The sequence below is a fragment of the Anoplopoma fimbria genome, chromosome 8, assembly GCF_027596085.1.
Source record: "Anoplopoma fimbria isolate UVic2021 breed Golden Eagle Sablefish chromosome 8, Afim_UVic_2022, whole genome shotgun sequence".
NCBI lineage: Eukaryota > Metazoa > Chordata > Actinopteri > Perciformes > Anoplopomatidae > Anoplopoma > Anoplopoma fimbria.
The window spans coordinates 6,791,793-6,814,763 of NC_072456.1; positions in this window are offsets into that span (position 1 = coordinate 6,791,793).

Below are 22,971 nucleotides of genomic sequence, written 5' to 3' on the forward strand. Positions count from 1 at the left end.
GATCAATGGAGATCTCCACATGGGTCCTCAAAAACCTTCCCGCTCTTCCTCCCTGCTCTGCTATTGCCATGGAGACTCCAACAAGAAGCCTCGGTGCACGGTAGGACTTGTCGGAGACATGCAATGCTTCCTAGTGGTCCCAACAGGCACACATGGATACATACACTGACAGTTATTCAAGGAGATGAAAGAAATATATTCTTCTTTTCCCCAACTGTACAGCACTTTGCCTCTGCTCCTTTCACCCTGTTGCTCACCCTATACGGTTCAACATTTATTTTCTGGGCTTTCTGAGAGGCCTCGTGTTACACACAGCTTTAGATTTCCCAAGTGTCTGCTGGGTAACAGGTTTTAGACAAGTTCGCACAGTGACAGTGAAGTCCAAAGGGAAATAGAGGACCAGGGTGGCTGCACACATAGAGGTAGACGACCACAATAATAAGTAAATGTGATGAGGCACTGGGGAAATAACACAAGCAAACTGAGTAATTCAAAGGTCGGGCAGTAATAATTATTGCACTGTTGTGAAGGTGGTCTCTTGCAACTATTGTACCCTCTTGAAATTCAATTATAAAGGGTAATACAATTACATTGACATTGAGGGGAAGTGAATACAACAAATTTTAGCAGATTGTCCCAAAAGGCAAGTCAGTAAATACAACAAAAAAGCTTTGCAAGGTCAAAACAGGTCTCATAATCTCTGCACATTCAGGAAACATGACTATATCTCCTAATTTTCCCTCTCATTTATACATATTGATTTTGACCTATCTTAATTACAGGAAAGGATAGAAATGGAAAAAGTGAAAGGACACAGCAGTGTACTTTTGGTCTGGAGCTGTTTTCATGGCTTGGTCAGTTATAATCAGGGGAAATCTTGATTCTAAAGGATGATTATACTTTAGAAGCAACTGTTTGCATAGGCCAGTTCCTCTTTCAACATGACAATTCCCCCCCTTTTGAGTATTTTGCCAGGTGTTTAGATTTTGTTGCTGTGAGAGCGTCACAAATGCACCAAACTTTACAGCTGCCTAGTTGAGAACAAAATTAAGGCAGAGTTTAAAGATGGGTGTGTGGGGAACGTCACTGACCGGATTTGATGTTGCAGTTGGTGTGACCGCATTGCAGAATGGTCTCTAGTTAATAGTTGCAGGTGACCACATGCTTTGTAGAAAAACATGTGGAGACTTCAAAAACTGTGATTGGTTAGATTGTCTGCGTTTGTTTTCTCTGAAGATGCAGGAAAAGATTGATGATATCAATGATAATATGAAGCATTTTGACAAAAGCCTGATTTAGGGTTTATTCAAAGACAGTAGAAAACGTAACAGTTTTAAACGTGGGCTTAAAGGTAGTCAAAGTCATACTGTATAACTACTATATTTTGTACAGACATCCATGATTCCCAGAGGATGAACCTTATTTTGGGTTTCCCTTTTACTTTTCCTCTAATTACTCCTTGAGGGTTACATTTGTGGCCTTCAGTGAAATATCTCAACAACTATCAGATCTATTGTAACAAAATATAATTCAGACATTGGTAATAACCGAATTCCACTGGTCAACGTTGTACTTTGTCCAAAAGTTTGGTGTGGGACCAAATACCTATAAAATGTATGACATTTCCACCAGCCTCCGCTATTCTCCTCACAAAGCCGTTAGCATGACCGTATACTTTTAGTATTGCTAATGCATATATTTATTTTACACTGGAAATTATTTCCTTTTTTCTAATAATGACGAATCAATCAGCATAACTGCTTGTACTGTGTGCCTGCGTACGACTGTGTGTTAATTATAAGCGAGCTGCAGTCTGTGCCTCTTTTGCCCTTGCCTTGGTGACCAATTATCTCTTGTAAGACACACCAAGCCCCCAACATGACAGCGTAGTGAGTGTGGCACACAAATTTGTTGTGACAGCTAGTAACTCAGAGCTCTGTGACCCAGGCATCCAGCACAAGAGAGCGTCTAACCAGCGTTAACTGGTGAATCTACAGCATGAACATTCCCCCAACGTGCTGCTGCGATGAGATGCGACCCAACGGAGAAAGCTCGGCCTTTACTGGAGAGAGAGAGAGAAAAAAAGACAAGAAAAAAACTAATGTTCAGAGACAAGCTGATCGCAGAGTTAAACATGAACAGTCCAAACTCTCTCTTGATAAATAAAACATTCCGACTTTGCATTAATGCTGATCTACAAAGGGCTCGACGGAGTACATTTCTCATTGTCTGCATGGATGGTGTGTGTGTGTGTGTGTGTGTGTGTGTGTGTGTGTGTGTGTGTGTGTGTGTGTGTGTGTGTGTGTGTGTGTGTGTGTGTGTGTGTGTGTGTGTGTGTGTGTGTGTGTGTGTGTGTGTGTGTGTGTGTGTGTGCCTGCTCATTCTTCCTATGACAAAGTAATTTGCTTATTCTCAGAGGATGGAGGATGGAGGTTGGAGCTGTCACAAAGGCCCCTCTGGCTCTTAAAAGTTTGTTTTTTTCCTGTCAGTATGCCATTGCGTCGCACTGCATGAATATGCGTCAACTGTCACGCAGAAAATCCAGGCCTCAGTAGAAATAGATTCACAGAAATAACCAAAGTAAATGAGAAGCCGCAGACATTATTCCAGTCCGTTGAGCTGTGGGGGTAAATAAACCTCAGAGGATTCCCAACGCTCAGACCACAGTCTCTTTAAAATCAATTACTTTTAGTGACGTGGAATGTATTCTCCTCCTCAAAGTGACATTAGAGTCAAATCATACACACATTCCAGTGGATATAATCCTACCTTTCTAACTGTTCCTGGGTTTTTCTCCATACTTGTTTTTGTTATTTCCAGCGTTTATTACTAATAAAGGCTGTACCCACACTAGTAGTATGGCTCTAGGGATTGCAATGTCCAGACTAAAAATATCCCTACAACTAATGGATGGGTAACATTTTGTACCAGAGATTCATAGTCCTGAGAGGATGAATTCTACAGACTGTGGAGATCCTCTGACTTTCCCCCCCAGCGGCATCATCAGGTGTAGCTCCTTCTTCAGTGCGTGCTGAAGGTCCGTGTAAAAGATCCCAGCGGCAGGTGTACTTTGTGTTCAGTGCTGTTAGCATGCTTTGGAATGGTGAACATTATACCTGCTGAACAACAGCAGGCTATGTTTACAGTTTGTGTGTATGTAGTAAGTGTGTTTGTGCATAGGTTATCTGACTGAATTAGACTTCATATATCTTTTTCATTGCTGTACCTTTAATCAGTGTTCAGTGCTGTTAGCATGCTAACAGGCTAGACTGGAATGGTGAACATTATACCTGCTGAACAACAGCAGGCTATGTTTACAGTTTGTGTGTATGTAGTAAGTGTGTTTGTGCATAGGTTATCTGACTGAATTAGACTTCATATATCTTTTTCATTGCTGTACCTTTAATCAGAAAAAATAATAATTAATACGATGGCGATATGATAATAAAATTGGTGCCTTTTTTCAGCCCAGTACAATTCACTTCATACCAGTGAGCACAGACAAATATAGAGATGTCATGAAAAAAGACAGCATTGGTTGTTTGTTCAAATAAGAATGACCTGTATAAGCATTGATCATAATAAACTTATTGGGGTGTGAATTATGATTGTTGCCTCTCAGAGCTAACGGTATAAGTAGTGTGATGTTGTTATGGCAAAGCAAAACCTCTTTGGGAGAATGTTGCAGAAATGTTTTGGGGTCAAGAAAGTGTATTACTTTGAAAATGTCAAGAAAGTGAAAATGGCCCAAGAGGTTATTCCGCTTTCCCTCATCCAGGACGGAATCCGCATTGCTCCTCCTGAATCTGAGGTTCGACAATCGCATTGTTCCTCCTGAATCTGAGGGTTCGGAGCCTCCTTTCCAGAACCCTGGAGTAAACTTTCCCGGGGAGGCTGAGCAGTGTGATACCCCTATAATTGAGCACTGATGGTCGCATTCCATATCCTATGGACTAACAGCCAACATTAGTTTACCTGTAAGCATGGCCACAATCTCAACCAACCACAACCAAGTGTTTTGTTGTGCCTTAACCTAACCAAACCTCAGCCATTTCATTGGCAAATATGTCAGCAGAACAGTCAAATACATTTTGGAAGGCAGTGACAAAAGATTTCTTGGTGCTATTATGAGCGCTACATCAGAAAACTATTCACTTTGTCATTTAGTTTGGAGGTCTCGTTGCAAATCTCTCAAGTGAAATAACCAGTGAGTTTGGTAGATAACAGTGAGCTCATTTAAAACTTCATCACTTATAATAAGGCGCTGATGAAGAAAAAAGGTTTCCAGAGAGGTTGATGAACTCTGCAGTCAAAGCTGATTAGCTGTGGTATTGGTTAGTGGTCTGGAGTTAATGGGTTGACAGAGATGCACTTAAAAAAAAAAACCATCTTCAACAAAAAATCGTAGAAACCTCACAGAAAAGCAACGGAGGACCTTAACGAGAGGAGCATGTGTCACCGTGTTGAAACGCGCCGTTACATCAAGACTTCTGCATGGTGAGGTGCTGGAGGCTTCGCCCCACACACATACACACTCCTGCCTACCACAATGAAATTACAGCCTCCATCAGAGGGTAATCACTGTTATTGTGCTGTCTCCTCTTGCACTGCCACACAGTCTCTTGCATGGAATGGATTTGGACCCTTGCAATCAGTGTGGTGCGAATAAATAACAATATCGGATCTGCACATTTCTTGCAAGATGTGGCCCTCCAGCTATTCATCCTGACCCATGTTCCAAATTAGACCTTTAAAATAAGGAGTTGGGTTTCTGCATAGTGTTTTTTTCACCGTTGTTCCTGCCATTGCTCAAGGTTATTGTCTTTACTTTAGGATGAGTTCATTCTGCCAGGCAGAGCTTCTTTTGGGATGGACGTGGGCTGCGGTTTTATTTGAAAAGTAGATTCTGTGCCGTGTCTGTAGCGCTTTCATCCTGTCCATGAAAAATGCATGCTGTGATCTCATTATCCTGCTCTCCTTGTGGAGCGCTACATAAAATCAATCCAGGGCAGGGGAGGGGTGAGAACACTACAGATTCTTCTTCTCTCTTCACAATGGGTGAGAAGAGGCCCTACAAGTAGGAGGAGAGGTGCAGAGGAGTGTGTGTGAATCGGCATGTGTGTGTGTGTGTGTGTGTGTGTGTGTGTGTGTGTGTGTGTGTGTGTGTGTGTGTGTGTGTGTGTGTGTGTGTGTGTGTGTGTGTGTGTGTGTGTGTGCAATGAAGCACAACCCTGGTGGTTTCATTTAACGCATTAACTGCATGATTTGCTACCTTTTTGTCAGCTGCTGGACTGCTTTTGTTTTAGCCAACTGTAAAAAAATGTTATTGGTGGAAGAAGTAGTCAGATTATTTACTTGAAGGTTTCATATCAGCAAACATCTATCTGCTGTGTAAATATATAGTGGAGTTTACGTAGTAAAATATTAACCTCTGACATTAAGTTGAGTAGAAGTATGTAGTAACATAAAATGGAAATATTCAAGTAAAGTGCAAGTACATTGCAGTATCTCTTAAGTTCAGCGCTTGATTTAATGTAAAAAGTTAATATCCGCCACTGATAACTATGAACCATTCACTTAACTTTTACTTTTTACTTTGTGGATGAAATGTGTTCATGGTTAAGTGTTATGCTAAATCTTTTAGTTCAAAGCATCTGAAGAAGAGATTTGAGGGTCTGAGCTGACATCCTGGTCCTGACCTGCTATTAGCCTCATGCACCAAACCTGGGAGAGGCCCAAAGAGCAAAGATGAAGATGTTGTACAATGCCACAACAATGGGAATGGTTTGATTTGTTGATCTGGACTGTGTAACATTTTGGAACTTTTCTATCCAGCATTTTAACCATGAAACCAACTTCCTACATTGGTTACAGCCAGAAGAGGACTACTATCACCACTAACCTGAGTAGGATCATGGTCAACCAATGATCCAATCATTCACCTGTATTTACTGCCTATCCCCAGATATTTCATGACGGGTTGACAATGTCACTCTAGAGACTCTTGTTACAGTAAGCAGTTGCTTGTGAGGAAAATGCTGCTGCCTGAATATGTCCGAATTGATGTATGCTTTGCAGCATTATTACCACCAGGCAGAAAAATTTGGCTCTGTAAGTTTCTGCAACCTAGGGTATATGTGTTGTCATTCGGTCGAAGAAAGTGTTGTAGTACAGTGAGCGATGTGCACGCACAGTTTGCCTTCAGGGCTCTCTGCCACAGAGGTCTCATCTTAACCCAAATCATGATATTTTCCTAAATCTAACCAAGTAGGTTCGTAGTCTAAACCTGAGGAGATTTATGGCAGAAGGTGCCTTCTGGCAGAAAGCAAGGCATAGTTATCCTGTGTGCATGAAGGTACATAGTATATAGAGCAACAGTTATTGAAAGCAGATAGGTCAAACAAAAACAGGTTGTTCTTATCCCATGTTAAACTAAAAGTAAATGTTTACTTTACATTTGTTATGTAAAGCTGTTACATTGTTATACAAAGTAATACAAACATAATGTTATTCTAACCTTAACCAAGTAGTTTTGTTGTTTGCACATGACATTTTATGTGTAAGCAAGCACAACACAAGGCTGATATGAAGTGTGTTCATTAAATGTATTTAAGGTTCTGAAACGTCCACATTCAACATATCCCGCAGTTTGAAATGACCGTGGCAACATTCTCTCTGGCGAATGGGTTGGCACCACACAACAATAATGATTTAGTATCTACTCTTTCTGTGTCCTTTTCCATGGAAAACATTTACAGTAAAAATCCCAAACTAACAATATAATAATAATGTTAAAGTGTGTTGCTAGTGAAAAACTGTCCGAGTGTGTCTTGAGTGTGTCAGCGTAGGAGGAAAATAAAAATATAAATACAACTGCTTATCTTCTCCTCCCCGGAGAAAAGTCACCTGTCATCTTTATTTCAGCACCACAGTTATTTGTGTTTTTTTGTTTTTTTTTAATCCTCCACTGGCTGCTCTCATTGCTAAATTGGCAGCAGGCAGTAGAGATACATGTAGCTGCAATTTAACCAATTACAGTAATGATGGTTAAGGGCTGTGTCTCATTTCCCACTGTAATGGGCCAAAGTGAACACACCTCACCAAACACACTGCATACCAATGGCACACCTGTACAGTTCTGTGTGTGTGTGTGTGTGTGTGTGTGTGTGTGTGTGTGTGTGTGTGTGTGTGTGTGTGTGTGTGTGTGTGTGTGTGTGTGTGTGTGTGTGTGTGTGTGTGTGTGTGTGTGTGTGTGTGTGTGTGTGTGTGTGTGTGTGTGTGTGTGTGTGCATGCATGCTCAGGTTCAGGAGCAGGGTGTTTATACTTTTAAGTGTATGTTAAGTATTCCCTATATATTCCAGTCATGGTTGCCATGGGAACCATTGGCCAAAGGCTAAAGTGAGCAATGCCCTTGGCCCCTTCAAAGATTAATGGCCAGTTCAGTCGACTGTTCGATTTATACCTCCTTCTCCCTTCACATCAATATGGACACAGCTGCCTTTACCATCTTCACAGTTAGATTAATGTAGTCTTCAGCCCTCAGTATCAGCGCTGAGGATCTGGACTCTGCTGCTGTGTAGTGCTTGCAAAAAAAGGACAATGAAATCTTTTCACGTAAGACTTGAGAGGGAGTGAGCTGTAGTCTGGGTCCGTATACTGCTTCCAGGAAATAACTACCGCCGAGCCACGAGTCACTGAAGAAATGGAAATGGAGAGTGGAAAGAAAATGGAGGCATGGAAACATCCTGCTACAGCAGTAAAAAATGACTTGAGTAGTGTGGACATATTTTAGCTTGATTTCAGCAGTGTAGGTGGCAATTGACGACTTACTTACCGTGACTGTGAGTGCTCACTGCAAACACATATACACGACTCGACTAGACCTGACGCTCTCATGCAGACTCGCTACTCTCAAGGTTAAACGCCCAAGATTCAATTGATACATCTAAAAAAAACATGGAGTCAGTTTCCCTAACTTATAAACACTTCAAAACATATCAAATAAATACCCATAAAAAAATATGGATTAAAACAACATAAAACTTTTCGCGATAGTGAAACTGTTGAGAAAATACCCCATCCGAACAACAACATAAGCAGACTCCTATTAAAATATTTCTTTCTTTCAAAGCATGTAAACTGCCTGACGACTTTGGCAAGAGTTAGTCAGTTAAACTATTTGTATCACATCATAATGTTAGATGCTAGTCCCCTGTTGAGTTTTTGACCACTTGTAGCGCTATGGAGCGATGTTTTTGTATAGGTCCCTGTTTGGCTTGTATTGCGCATGTGTACGAGGACATAATCACAGTCCTGCCTCTGGTTTCAAGCAGTTACACTGATCAACTGTTGGTGGTGGTAATGCACGAGGAAACAAGCTTAAGCACCAACAAAGGCAGTGAAGGGGAAGGCTGCTAGCTTTTTGTGAGAAACACTGTATGTGAACTTTTGTTTGTTTACAAGAAAACTTCACATGGCACCTTTTAGTAATTGTTTGCATATCAAATATTTGTATAATCTTTATTTATTAATGTATCCTTCTACTGTCATGATAGAACATACACGTATAGATTCAGCACACCTGGCACAGTTAGTATTGTCAAGTAAAACATGTCATGGTTTCATAGCTACGTGTCCCTTCCCTTTGCCTCACTTAGGCAACACAATTAGTTGGTTAGGTTAAGTAAAAGATCGTCATGTGCCTTATTATATATTATATACATATATATATATATATATATCAATTAAAGGAAGTCCATTATGAAGCATGCACTCTGCATGGCTGCTGCCTGTACTGTCTTTCTGACCTTATCCGTTCTATGATCTCATTGAGATCATGGACTGCAGAATACTTTCAGACTATTCTCAACCCCATAACTCGGTAAGAAGAGATTTGTTTTACATCATGGTTATGGATCACTATCAATGGGATTAAACACTTAAATAGTGTAACAGGATGAACTGATTCAACAAGAAGCTTAACGATTTTTATGAGGAGAATGTTTAATGACAGAGTTGATTTGAGCTCTAGCATGAACATTAAAAGTTTGACATTCTGGAGGTTGCACTCTGTCAGCTATGAGCACCGAGGCTGTAAATCCGCAATCTTTTCTTCTGGTGTCACCGAAGCCACTTCATGTGAAAGACAACACCACTGAGCACCACATGCTCTGTTAAACTGGCTGGTGGAAATGTCAGGTGATGCATGTTAACTTGCTAACAGGTCTGAGGATGATCATGGCTCATCATGTTCTACGTCCTCAAAATGCTGTCTACGGCATGAACCACACGGTACGTAGTGAAATGCTAATTATAATTGCAGCGTGTAGGAGGTCCTCCAAAACACCACTAATAAGCTCTGTGAAACCACTAATAATGGTATTCGTAATGATGATAATGTGTGTGAGCATACATTGAAGCAAAGGGTGTAATTTGTAGACGAGAGAACATGAAGCATGGACTAATAATGATTAGAGAATTGGATGATTCAGAATTGCAATGAGTCTAATTTGCATTGTTATATGAGAGGAGGCCGGCGTTACGTCTAGTCAGGTGGTTGAATCATTTTATGCTGGATTCCTCTGTGGAACCGAGCTATCTCCTCTCAACCAGGCACCTCTCGGGTGGTGTAATTTCTGTCGGATTGTTTGACTAATTAAATTGGCGGCGCTGTCTGTCGGCAGTGACAGACAAAAGATCAAAGCCCCAAGGCTCAGAACATGGAGTGCAGACATGAAACTCCGACGTAAACTGACTTTGGTGAAGATATTGAGAGGTGAAAGAAAGCTGAGACGACGGGGACAAGCGGAAATTAAATCGAGAAGATGCTGCGTTGAAGAGGCATTTTGTTGACATAGAATAAGGTAGCTAAGAGACATTTAATAACACATATCCCATCAACAGAGGGGCGAGCAAGTCAAACAATCATATGAAAACACAAAAGTGAGAATATTCAATCTGTTCTCATCCAGCGTTCGTAGCTTTACCTACGAAAATGATGTGCTGTAATCCTTACATATCCCAAGAAATCTATTTAAATGCCATCCACATAATCTTTTCCATTTCACACCCCGAGGGAGACATGTAACCGATGCTCCATGATCCCATTCCAGATGATGATTTGTCGGTCCAGCCTCAGGCTGCAGTGCAGTCGACTGCTGCTGCTGCTACAGTATGTGTCTCTGTGGGGATTGTTTAAGCTGCAGGGGAAACTGTAACAGCAGCAGAAACAGGAGCTCCACTGAGAACTGGGGAGGATGCTTTTTTTTTTTTTTTTTTTTTACTGTCCACTCACACCAGGAGCTACATATTCACCTCATTAATACTGTCCACGCATGTTCCCTGCAACACTACCCAGTGGAATAATCTCGAATAAAATCATCACCCGAAAAAAAAAAACCTCAAGCGTAGGTAAGACTCTCAGCTTGTCATAAATATTAACGTGGGTCATGATGACAGGGACATTTGTATCTAGAGACAATTTAAATTAAGGCTGTTATCATGACACAGATGATTTTATTTTTTATTGTTATTCATTGTAGCAGAATGAGGAAGTTAATAACAGAAGTGAATCAAGAGATAACAAGAACATCTTTTAATAGCTGATATTATCTGCTTTCTGAGAAAATCCATCAAGAGCGCTCACAAAGTTTCTATGTCTTTCTCTGACATTTTACCGCACCATTTCTGTCGACAGGCCCTGAACAGATGGAGCCGCCAATTCTTGTAGATGCTTAAACTGGCTTTGTTTGTCTCCTAATTTCTTCTCCAAAAAGGGATGAAATGGCAATACTGAAAATAATCCACATTATAAGAGGAAGCCTGATTGATATTTAAAACAAATTTGTATTTTTAACTTTGCCTTTATGTGCAATATTTTGGGGGATTCTTTAAATCCAGTTATAATATTATTTCTAGTCATGTTTGTCATGTCTTTGTGATGGCATTTGCTCTATGAAGGTCTGGTAGTCTCAGGCCAAGGTTCAAGGTAAGGAGCTAAAATCCAGTGTGATGATATCATAATTATGTCGTTGCCTTCAACTTCCCAGTTCCAGTTGAAAAGTTTGCAAAACATATCAAAAGTATCTCTTATCTGTCTGAAAACATATCCATGAAACCCCAGGGGTGTATCATTCATGCTCCTTTGTAATTAAGGAAAAATAGAACTGTTCTGTGTCAGTTCACATGGATTTTATATGGAGTGATTCTTTAAGGACTTCTGGCATTAATGGAATGTCTACAACAGAGGCTTTGTTTACTCATAAATTAACATTCAAATACCAGCAGGTTAATTTTTTGATGGAATATTGCGAAGATAAGAGCTACCATTAAAACCAAATTCGTGCAAATCACAAAACCCGCCCAACAGAAAACCAGATACAGATCCCAGCTATTAACATTTTACCAGCGATAAGCCTTGCAGGCAAGTTGATAGACCTTCCCCCATGGCGACTTCTACTCAGTGAGGTCTAGTGTGATGGCATGCTGTGCCCCAAAGGAATGAAATGTGAGCAACAAAATCTGTTTGAGTGCATTATTTTCTATTAGAATGTCCAACTATCCGCGAGTGACGTAGCGCTGCTCAACTGAACTTACATATACAGAAAGCAGTTATGGTTACGGCCGCTAGTGAGCCCCCTGAACCGACACAATCTGTGCCTGTACGAGACACATATGCTTTGAATATATGTAAAAATCAGAATGATGTATCTATCTGCAAAAACCTGTGATGTGAAGCGATCCCAAAAATTTACTGAAAATTGAAAACAAAAAGCACAAACCCAAAAAATAAGTAAGAGAAAAGATGACTTTACAATCATTCAATTAGAATAAATATTTTTTAATATAACATGAATACCTTCCATGTGAAAGTTTATTTCTACCCGTTGCTATAGTTAATATAGCATTCACAAATATGGAGGCTTACATTTATTTAAACTAATCTGCTGTTATCTGTACCACAGGGACTGAAATGAGCTTAAATCTCTTTTCAAGTTTTTAAGCTGCGTCCTGTTCAGCATAAAATCACTTGTACTTCCGTCAGAAATCCCATGAATGACACACCTCTGAGCTGCACCTCTTCTTAGAATACCCCTTGAACTGAGAGGAACCGTGATCACTAAACCCATTTAAGGACAGAGCAAAATGAACAAGTAGACTTCAAGGATTCATGAGCCCAGAATCCCTCAGCAATTTAAACTGAGCTTTTGTTCCCATGACAGCAGCAGGAAAAGTCTATCCATGGACCATTTGTGCCACACAGCACATTAGATGCTCTTGAAGATAACTCCAATGTCGTGCTTTCCTGTTCATGAAATTAGCTCCTTGCATGAGAGTCGAATCAGGCACTCATTCGTCAGCTACAGCCCGTACAAATTATCAAGGCGATTAAGTGAGTGTAATTCTGATTCCTGATGTGATTGCACTGCCAGCTTAGAGCTGCAGAGGGAAAATAATCAACAGGGTGGGAGTCGAAGGGAGGGAAAACAAGAATTCTGGGCAGCAACATCCCAGGAGTCTGCTTGGTAGACAGACGGTGATGTTGAAATTCAGATCACACACACGCCTGCAAACCGTGTTGCTCACCAGGCAGGGGAAGGATGAGAGACTGAGGGGGACGAAAGAGCGAGAGGGTAAGGGGGGGGGAGGACAGAGGTAGACTGGGAGCCTTTATGACAGCATACAGAGGAGGAGGAGGAGGCTGGAACTTGATGTACATGCATATCACATGCATGTAATCGGATCAAGTCGTATGACTGAGGAGCCTGCATCATCTATTGCATTCTGTCCATCCTGGGAGAAGGATCCCTCCTCTGTCGTTCTCCCATAGGTTTCTTCCTTTTTTCTCCCTGTTAAAGGGGTTTTTTAGGGGAGTTTTTCCTGTGCCGATGTGAGGGAAGGACAGAGGATGTCACATGTGCACAGATTGTAAAGCCCTCTGAGGCAAATTTGTAATTTGTGATTCTGGGCTATACAAAATAAACTGAATTGAATTGAATTGAATCATCCAGCTGGATTCATGTTAATTCAAAATATCAAGGAAAATATGCTGCTCTACAATCGGTGAAAAATAGAACAACTCCTTTGTTTTCACATTCACAGCTGGACCAAGTTTGTATGTAAAAAGTTGTCATTTTATGACACCATTTATTTAGTCTTTGATTGTGTAGTTTTGAGATTAACGGAGACGAAGCACATTATAGTTATGATCCATGCGTTGTGACTGACCAGACCAAGTTTGACTTGGCACCTAAAATGCAATCTGTAACCTGTTATGTTAGCTTGGTACAGAAAAATTCATGTTTTTGTCAACAGTAAATGCATGCCGAATGGATTGGGATCAGAATGCTGTCAAATTGGCCTGTACTACGAAGAAGGATTGGGGGTTATTGATAACTTTAGGTTTAAACCTCGGTTGTCTGTACGACTAGGGTTCACCTCTTACCAAGGTAGATCATCTTGCACACCTAACCTGCTCCGGAGCAAGTTATTTTCAAGATTAACTCATATAAAAGCACCTAATTTACTGAAAAATTGCGGGCAAAGTCCACCCTCTCATGCACAAAGTAAGAGATGCAGCGCTCAGTCAAAAAGTCTGAATTTATTGAAAAAATATTATGTGTAATCATTTCCAAAATCCCCTATCTTGCAGCAATCTAACAGCACAATAAAACTAATTTTTATCTCTTATCTTCTTGAGAAAGGGCTGCAGTGTTTGGCAGGAACCGCAAACCACTCCCACCCTAACAACTATCTGGTCTCTTTCTTTTAACCTTCTTTGACTAAAATAAATTAACATTGTCTATTTAATTCTTCCATACTCGAAAGTTGGGCTATCTGTGCTGCAGAACGGTACTAAACAGTTTGATATAAATCATTTCATCATTTCTTTAAGCTGTACATTCACAATTAAATGTGTCTCTGTGTCTCTAAGGAATGAAGATGCTTGTAAAACCAAAAAGGTTGGGTCATTAAACCTTGTAGGCTCAGCCTTATCGGTTTGAGCATGAGTTGAGCATGATTCACCCCAAGTCTTATCTTGATGTGAGTCTCTCCAGGCACAAGGTAAATTAAGGGGTTCATCCACTTAGTGACAAAGGGCTCCTGAGAAAGGTTTCTGGGAGAGATTTATATGTTAAGATTTTGTCATCCTTGTTAATATCAGACTTCAGTTTTTATCATCTTTCCGTCGATGTTTGCTTCATTCTGATATACATCTAAGCAACATATTCATTAAATGGATTATACAAATGTAGTTTCATTGTAGTCAGATCTACTCGTTCCCCAGATGGGGTCGTGATATAACAAGACTATTAAATCAGCCTCTTAAACGTTCAGCGTTTTCTTGTCAGCTGTCCTTCCGGCATTTGGCAGCTGGGTTGCTTCTAGCCTGTATTATGTTTTAAATCAGTCATCCATCCATCCATCCATCTTCCGTAACCGCTTATCCAGTTAAGGGTCGCGGGGGTGCTGGAGCCGATCCCAGCTGTCAATGGGCGAAGGCAGGGTACACCCTGGACAGGTCGCCAGCCTATCACAGGGCAGACATATATAGACAGACAACCACTCACGCTCACATTCACACCTATGGGCAATTTCAGAGTCATCAATTAACCTAAGCTGCATGTCTTTGGACTGTGGGAGGAAGCCGGAGAACCCGGAGAGAACCCACGCTGACACAGGGAGAACATGCAAACTCCACACAGAAGGTTGTCCAGCCTGGGAATTGAACCCGGGCCCCTCTTGCTGTGAGGCGACAGTGCTAACCACTACACCACCGTGCAGCCTAAATCAGTCATACTTGTGTATTATTGTTAAATCCTTCTTAACGTAGACTTGTGTGCCCATTTTATATGAACGCAATCATAGCTAGATTGAGAAACCCTGGGTTGACTTATTGAGTTGATCGTCACCTTTTAGGGTGATTGAGGTTGTTAGGGTTAACTAAGCCAGACAACAAAAAAGATATTCTAGATAACAAGGACACATCTAAACACCAGGTGTAAATACAAAGACAAGTGAATCGGATCCAGATAATCTTTACAGATAAATATCACATGTAACTATTAGTTGTAAATGGGGCCTAACTTAATCAGCAGTTGCCCTCAGTGTGTTTCCACCAGTTCCACTTACCTGATTCCACACACCCATCTACACACCTGCTCCCCATCAACCTAATAAGTCTCTTAGTATATATACCAGCCCTTTTCCGGACACTACTGCCAGATTGTCTTTTGAGTTTCGCCAGTAAGGTTGTTTGAGATTTTGTGCAGGTTTGGTGCTTGCCATGTTCTTTCTTTGTGGACTTTTGTCTGATTATCACTCACTCTGATTTTACACCTCTCTATCAAGACTTATAAAAACAGTGTGGAAGAGGTTACTGGAGCAACATGTGAAGCGTGTGTGTCCAAAGTAAAACAGAGAGTTAAGTTTGTCTTTATGATTCCAATTGCAAGCAAAATAGTGCTGTGCCACAAGTGAGACAAATATTATAATAAATGTAATCATATGCAGAGCTGGAGTTCAGTTGAAGTTTGGCTCATACCTATTGGGTCGCTCTCTCCCCACAAGGTTGAAGTCATCATGTAGGCTTGATTTCCTAAAAATCCTGGCTTTTTTCTCAGTTTATTTTCCTGTTCTGTGTAAATTTCAGCATGAACAATAAACATTCACTTTTTCTGTTCAATGGCCATTCTTGTTTCGGTAAAGTCACAAGAGAATTTGTGTTCCTAAATTAATTTAACTCTAAAGTTTTAGTCCAAAAGTTGTCCAGTTGTCTTCTCTAATTCCTTGCTGTTGATTATAGACTCCTTCCTTATTGTCAAGACCAATAAAACCTGCCCTCCATGGGATATTTTGTGATAGCAGAGATTCTGAAATGAATGCAGGGAAAAATCTAAAAGTTTGTTCTCAGCTTAAGGGAGACAATTGTCTGTCTTTGAAAAGATCCACTTACTTTTCGAAAATCATATGAGCTCTTACATATCAAGACTCCCCCTTTTCAGTTATTCCGTGTCACATTTTTATAATGTGGCGTGTCGACAAATGTGCACACAGGGTGAAGGTTAGGAGCACACAAACACAGACAGGTGAGGGAGCAGCGGGGCTGGTAGGAATGACAGAGAGCCGGATGAAGAGATGGACCCTCGTGATTCTGCTGTGCTCAGTTGTTTACATACTGAGGAAAGCAGATGGGTGGTGCAAACACAAACACAGCACATACACACATGAACACACAGGAAAGAGTTTTTGGATCACCTTTTATACACAACATAGTACAGCAGATTACCGATGTAGTGTCACCAAACCTGCTTTGCTGCCAAGTTAAATATTAGCAATATTGTCTACTTTTTTTTAATTTTGGTGTAAAAAAAGTGACTGTTTCTATTTCCTAAAAGGGTGCTAGAACTGATCATCCATTAGCGATAAACCAATAAACAACGGGTCTGTTTATGCAAAGAAAGAAATTAAACATAAATGATTTAGTTTAAAGGGTCTTCGCTGACATAAAAAGATGGAGGATTTTCTGTCAGACTATTTAGTTATATTTAATACAATCATTTTTGTATACTACTATAATCATGGAAAGCATGATTACTAATGTAACCACAATGTGTTGTTTTTAAGACTAAATAGATAAGTATAAATTAAGAAAAATAACATGTATTTATTTGTTCACTAAGTACTACACTTTGTTTAACCAAACCTACATATTGCAAATACCATCCGTACAAGGATGTTTTAGATATTTTATTTCCGTATGAACTGGTATTTTCCCCTCTTTTTGAATTTGACTATTTTTGTCTATTTTCAGGTCCTCTCCACCGCTGTATCCCTCAGCCGTTCGTTCACTCTCCAGATGCAGCAGAGCTACATGGAGTTGATTACGTCTAATCAGGAGCTCCCACCAGCAGCATTCACGCAGAGCAATTACTCAGTAGAAAAGACGAGGCATGATGGGTAAGAGAGAAAAATGGGGAAGAGAGGGATTGTAGCAAAACTGGCATGAAGCAGACTTTGCCAGTTAGCCACTATACATACCATTTTCCCCTCACCCCTCACCGCCTTCATCCAGCTTTTGTTTTTGTTTGTGCTTGTTCATTCCGGTTAACCAATAGGGGGATTCACACAGGGCAAAACTCAATGCCCTCCATTGATCTGCAAATGTGAGAGAGGGGCCGAAACACATTTAGCTCTTCTGTTCCGGAAAACAAACAAGGGTCTGAGAGTAGTTATTTGTTTACTGTCATGCAATATATGACTCTTCTTTTGTACCATGTGTGTTTGGGCCTGCATAAGGTGCAGGGACCCGGAATAAAGATGATGTTGCTATAAGCAGAGCGGGGAGACGGAGGGGAGAGGGAGGTATAGCAATGAATTTAGCCATTTAAGACATGAAAAATAGGAGGAGAGGAGTGGAAGGGATGATTTGTAGTTTAAAAAAAGTAGAAAGAACGTATAGCAGTATTTAGGACTTTCTGTTTTAATGTGACTGAACCGAGATAAGGGAGCTAGACAAAGTGGAAAGAGGTTTAATTTGAAAGTGGCAAAAGGGACTGTATACATTTAAGAGGAAATTCAAATAAGTTGTTCAGTTCAGCACAAATATAACAAAAATGTTGGTCAAATTTAAAGCTAATTGATCGCTCTTCAAACTTCCAGCACAAGGTCCAGCACAAATCCCCCTGTATAAGCACTGTTAATTTGTTTGTTAACTCAGCATCATCAATACCCATCACAACAGAGTCTATTGCAGTGGAAAGCAAATATATGGAATAAAATAATAATATTGGCCCCCTGTTAAAAGCTGGTGTTTTCCCTTTTTAATGTTTACATTAAAACTTTTATAAATTAATAAATGAATCTACTGTAGGTAATGATGAAATTTAATATAAAAGCTAATAAATAAGACCTTGTGACATAATATCTGGCCCGCAGCTACTATTTATTGTGTATAGATGACCTTTCAATTACAACTCTAAACTAGTAGTGCAACACAAAAGATATACGTACTGTATATGAGTTATTTAGTTGTCAAATGATTATTAACACAAGCTGCTATAACTCTTAAGGACCAAAATTACCAATTGGAAAAATGACCCCAGAAAACAAAACCACTTTGAAAGTCAATTTTACTTTCTTTAGTGAATTAAAATAAATAAATAAACAAAATATTGAGTTTACTGATGATCATAATGGTGCTGGTTTGTAAGTCAGGACCCTCTGAGCAGAGGAGAGAAGCTGGGTAAGACAAAAAGAAGGCCAGCAGGGGCAGAGGGCTCAATTTGCAATACACACAACTCAGATCAGTGTGAGATCTGAGCAGTGGGAACAACCCTGTTACATCTGAGCCACATACACACACACACACACACACACACGCGCGTCAGCACACACACTGTGGAAGCAAAGATAGGCCATAATCATTGAGAATTTAATGGTGATATTCAAAATACCACTTTGATTTGAAGCATTTAAAGTATTTCACTTGAATTAAAAAAATTGCATTATTAAAATGTCATTATTTATTATTATAATTCCTTGTTCCACAAACAGACTTGAACATACAGTCCCCTTCAGCGCCTACAGTAAATCACTATGGCAACCGACTAGGTCCACATTTCCTCTCGACCATCTCACCTCATTTAGAATAACAATAATTTCACAGTATAATGCACTCACTCCTTCTCACTGTGTGTCTCTCTGTCACACATTTTCTCTTACAGCGTTTCTCCGTTAAATACAGTGCTGGTGTCTATCCCGGTAATTGTGTTGCAGTCTTCTGCTCCGTGTCTGTCATCTAGCAAAGTGTAGCTATTCATAGAGACAATCAATGCCAACCAGCGGGAAGAGTGACAAAACAAAGCTTAATGACGTGTGAGGCTGCTTTTGATAGCATGCATAAATTAACTGTACACTGCTGCTCACCAGTGAGTCTGTTCAAAACAATTAAAGGAAGGAGCTGTTTAAAAAGGGCTGGCTCCCGCTGTCTATCAACCCTTTATTTATTGTTTCCTGTCAAATGCTGAGGAAGGAGAACATGATGGTATTATGATATTTTATTTAAAGTATAAAAGAATTATGTCAACAGGTTAATGTGTTCGCATTGATAAAATGAATATTGGTAATCCAATATCAGAGCGGGAGTTTTTTTTCTCAGACTGAGCTCGGAGTTGCATAATTCGTCCTTACCACTGTTGGCAGAGTAACAAAAGCTGAAAGGCATAATTACTTTCATTATCATTATATGTTCAGTCTATATAATGTCAAATGCAAACGGCAAAGTAAAGTAAAGTAAGCAAAGTAAAGAACGCACATAATGAAATCTTCATGTCTTGTTTTATCTGGTCAACTGCCCAAAACCTAAAGATATTCAATTTAGTCACATCATCATAAAAGAGCATAAAAAACTAATCTGAGAAGCTGAAACCAGTTAAATGTTTAGTTTAAAAAGCTCCTCAACCGATTAAGAGATTATCAAAATAGGTGCACATTTATTTTCAGCTAATCAACTAATTTACAATCAACCGTTTCAGCTCTAATTATGTAATAATAATAAAAATAGTAACTTAAATACAACTGGTCCTTTTGTCAGCGCAAACTCCAATTTTACTTATCAATTCGTCAATTCAACAAACTATAGAAGCGGTGAAAAGCTTTAAAAAATGAAACAGGTAATTACAAAATATAGACTTCTTTTATAATTATCACTCAAAATGTTAATGTAAAAAAGTTTATTCCAGGTAAGGTTGTGATATAAAGAAAGAAAGCAAAAAAAATAAAAAATGGAAATAATTTGTCCTTTTTGGGAACTTTTTTAATCTTTGATTTCATTAGCTGCTGATAAAGTGGTGTTCAGGGTGGGAGACCTGCTTTGGTTGAATGCCCTCGGAGTGCACAAAACAATTAAACAAATCCTGTGGGGAAATGTTGGCCGTATGTCCTCCCAGAGGGTGCTATAGCCTGAGGGGAATGATGGCTTGATAAGTCAGTCACTGTAGGCTACAGTAAATGAGGAGGAGATGAGAAAGGCCAATGGTGCACAGTGTTTCCTCAGGTTGTTTTGTTTCTGAAGAAGAAGAGTTTAAGGCTAATGTGTCAACCACAACAACCACTGACTCAATCACACACACACACACACACACACACACACACACACACACACACACACACACACACACACACACACACACACACACACACACACACACACACACACACACACACACACACACACACAGCAGTCATAGTCAGTCTGCAGTCTCCAGGCTTGCAAAGTAAATGAGGTGGAAATGTATGAAGCCTAAAACATCCCCAGGGAGACATTATGTGAAAGCGACACCATTTCACTAGGGAGAGAAACTACACAGGGCAAACTGAGCCGACGAGTAGAAACAAAGCTGCAAACAGAGGCAAACAGAGGCTACTTATGTTATGGGAGAGCTGAGAATGTAGCATTTATGTGAACATTTGAGGCTGACAAATACATTTATATACTTTGACGCCTTAAGTAGATGTTTCCAGTCCAGGAAAAAAACTCATTTCTATACCACACTGGTAAAGAAACCACTATTTACATATTATTCAACCCTGCAAAATGTGTTAATTATCCGACTCACTAATCCCACATCAGTGCCAACACAGGAATAGAATGCCCCACATGGAGTAAGGGGGGGAAAAGGGTTTGGAGGTTGGGGTGTTGGATAGGCGTGATAAATTACTCCTTCTTATTAATCGTATTAATAATTAATTGCTTCACTTTGAGCTTTTATCCTAGCGACAGTGAAATGAAAAATAAACTTATTGTGTCGTACAAACTGCATCTGTATTTAACTTTATTTAAAAGAAACCTTTACAGTCTCACAAGAATCTATAAAACAATAAAGACTACTGGACCCCAGACAGAATTTCAATGCACAACCCCAGAGCCATCTGCGGATGTATTCCTCTGCTTCCTCTGACAGTAAGAAGATTATGTATTCCCGCAGGCTTCGTGAACAACATGCTAACTGTCTAACCCCTGACCCCCAGTTTCCAAGGTGCTTCTTTCTCACTGTCACTCATCTCCATAGAGCCTACAGGGGCAGCTGTACCTGCCAAAACCCCATCAACCCCCCTGCTGCCCGACAGCCGGCACCTCTCACCCCCCAGCAACACCTTCCACCACCTGCAGCTACAGCCAAGATATTTAGAGCAGACAGAGCAGGGAAAGGGAAAAGAGGAGCGTTTGTGTGTGTGTGTGTGTGTGTGTGTGTGTGTGTGTGTGTGTGTGTGTGTGTGTGTGTGTGTGTGTGTGTGTGTGTGTGTGTGTGTGTGTGTGTGTGTGTGTGTGTGTGTGTGTGCAGTTTGATGCAGTTTGATGCCAAACTGGGAAAATAGATATATTTATCCCCAAATACACATAACAACTGTGTCCTGGATGTCTTTCATATCAATAACATGTTGTTGGAGCAAGATGTGATGGAGTTAAGCCCTCAGAGAAGGTATCCATGGCAACACTTTGTGTGAAGCATCACTTCTCAGAAGCTGTGAGCTGCTCAGCTGCACTCAGCTCGACATGAGCATCCCTCCAACACAAGACGGTTCTCAAGTCCAGGAGCTTTTCAGACCTTCTCCTGCCCCCGCCAATGAGCTCCACATGCATCTCCGAACAGCCAAACAGATTACAGAGAGACCTGTTTTGACAGTTTCAAAAATGAGCACTCAGGAGATGTTTATGCACGTCCGTGATGTTGTCTACTGGTGATGACCTCGTCCTACTTGTAAGATTATAGGAAGCTACACACAGAGAGTTAATCAGTGCAACAGCTGATCCAGAAAAGTCATGGTAACAAAGTTTTGCATGGTTCGTACTTCCTTTTCTAAGGAGCACTCTGCAGCAGCTGAGCCAGAGTCTGAGAAAAGAAGCAAAAGGAGGGTTGAGATTTTGCCTAATTCACATCTCACACTGATTCTCCATGTGTATCACATCATCAGGCGGCTATCAATGCAGAGTTTGTGGAGAGGCAGCTGTGTTTTAATGAAGTATTACATCAGTGAGAGCATTTTAGAGTGGTGACTCCAAACCTCAGGGTCAGTAATCCCCGACACTGAGACCGAAACCCAAAAATCGCATTAGTCTTCTTCGCTTATGTAAAGTATCGTAAGTCCCAATGAAAGTAAGAGGAGGAGTTGCCCCAAACCATCAAAGAGGGGAGGAGTCATCAAACATTTTACAGACAGAGATATGGAAAAAAAATGACTGGATTTTGCGTATGCATTCTATAAAAACAGGAACACAGGAAGTTAAATTGAAATATGTTTTTGTATTTTTTTATTCACAGGGTTTGTTTCTCACTTTAATACCCAACCGGACTGCACCTGCAAAATGTGTAATCCAAAACCTGACCTGAGACTTACAGTAGAGGCTATATCTTGTCTGTATTTTTCTAATTACAGACTGTCAGTTGCCAATGCCTTTTGCATTTGGTTTCTTGGCCCAAATTTTAAAAAAATAGGTGATCAAAGTGAAACAAAAAACTTGAAAGAAGTCAAGAAAATATATTATATTACATGATATAGAGTGAGCTTTGGAGGTTGAAGTCCTTATACATTTGTTGGCTGGTGTGTAATACAAGTGAAGCTAAAATGGGTGCTAGAGAGTTGAGACACTGCATCGATACTTCTGAAAGAGGAAAGGAAAGACAGAGATACAGGAAATGACAGACAGACAAACAAGAGGTGCAGGAGAGAATAGAGAGATAAGGAGAATGAAAACAAGCAGCCTGTCCTGTCGGGTCGCCATGGTGAGCATCCCGACAGCTTGCAAGCTCCCGCTGTAACTCCTTAGAGGAGGAACACGCCTCCTTTCTGACAGCACATTTAGTTTGCTCCTGGTTGTCCCCCGCTGATGTCTTATTCCTGTGTTCTTATGTCATCTCCTGTTTGTTTGCCGTGTTTACAGTGAGGTGCATCCGATCTGCTGTTCTGTA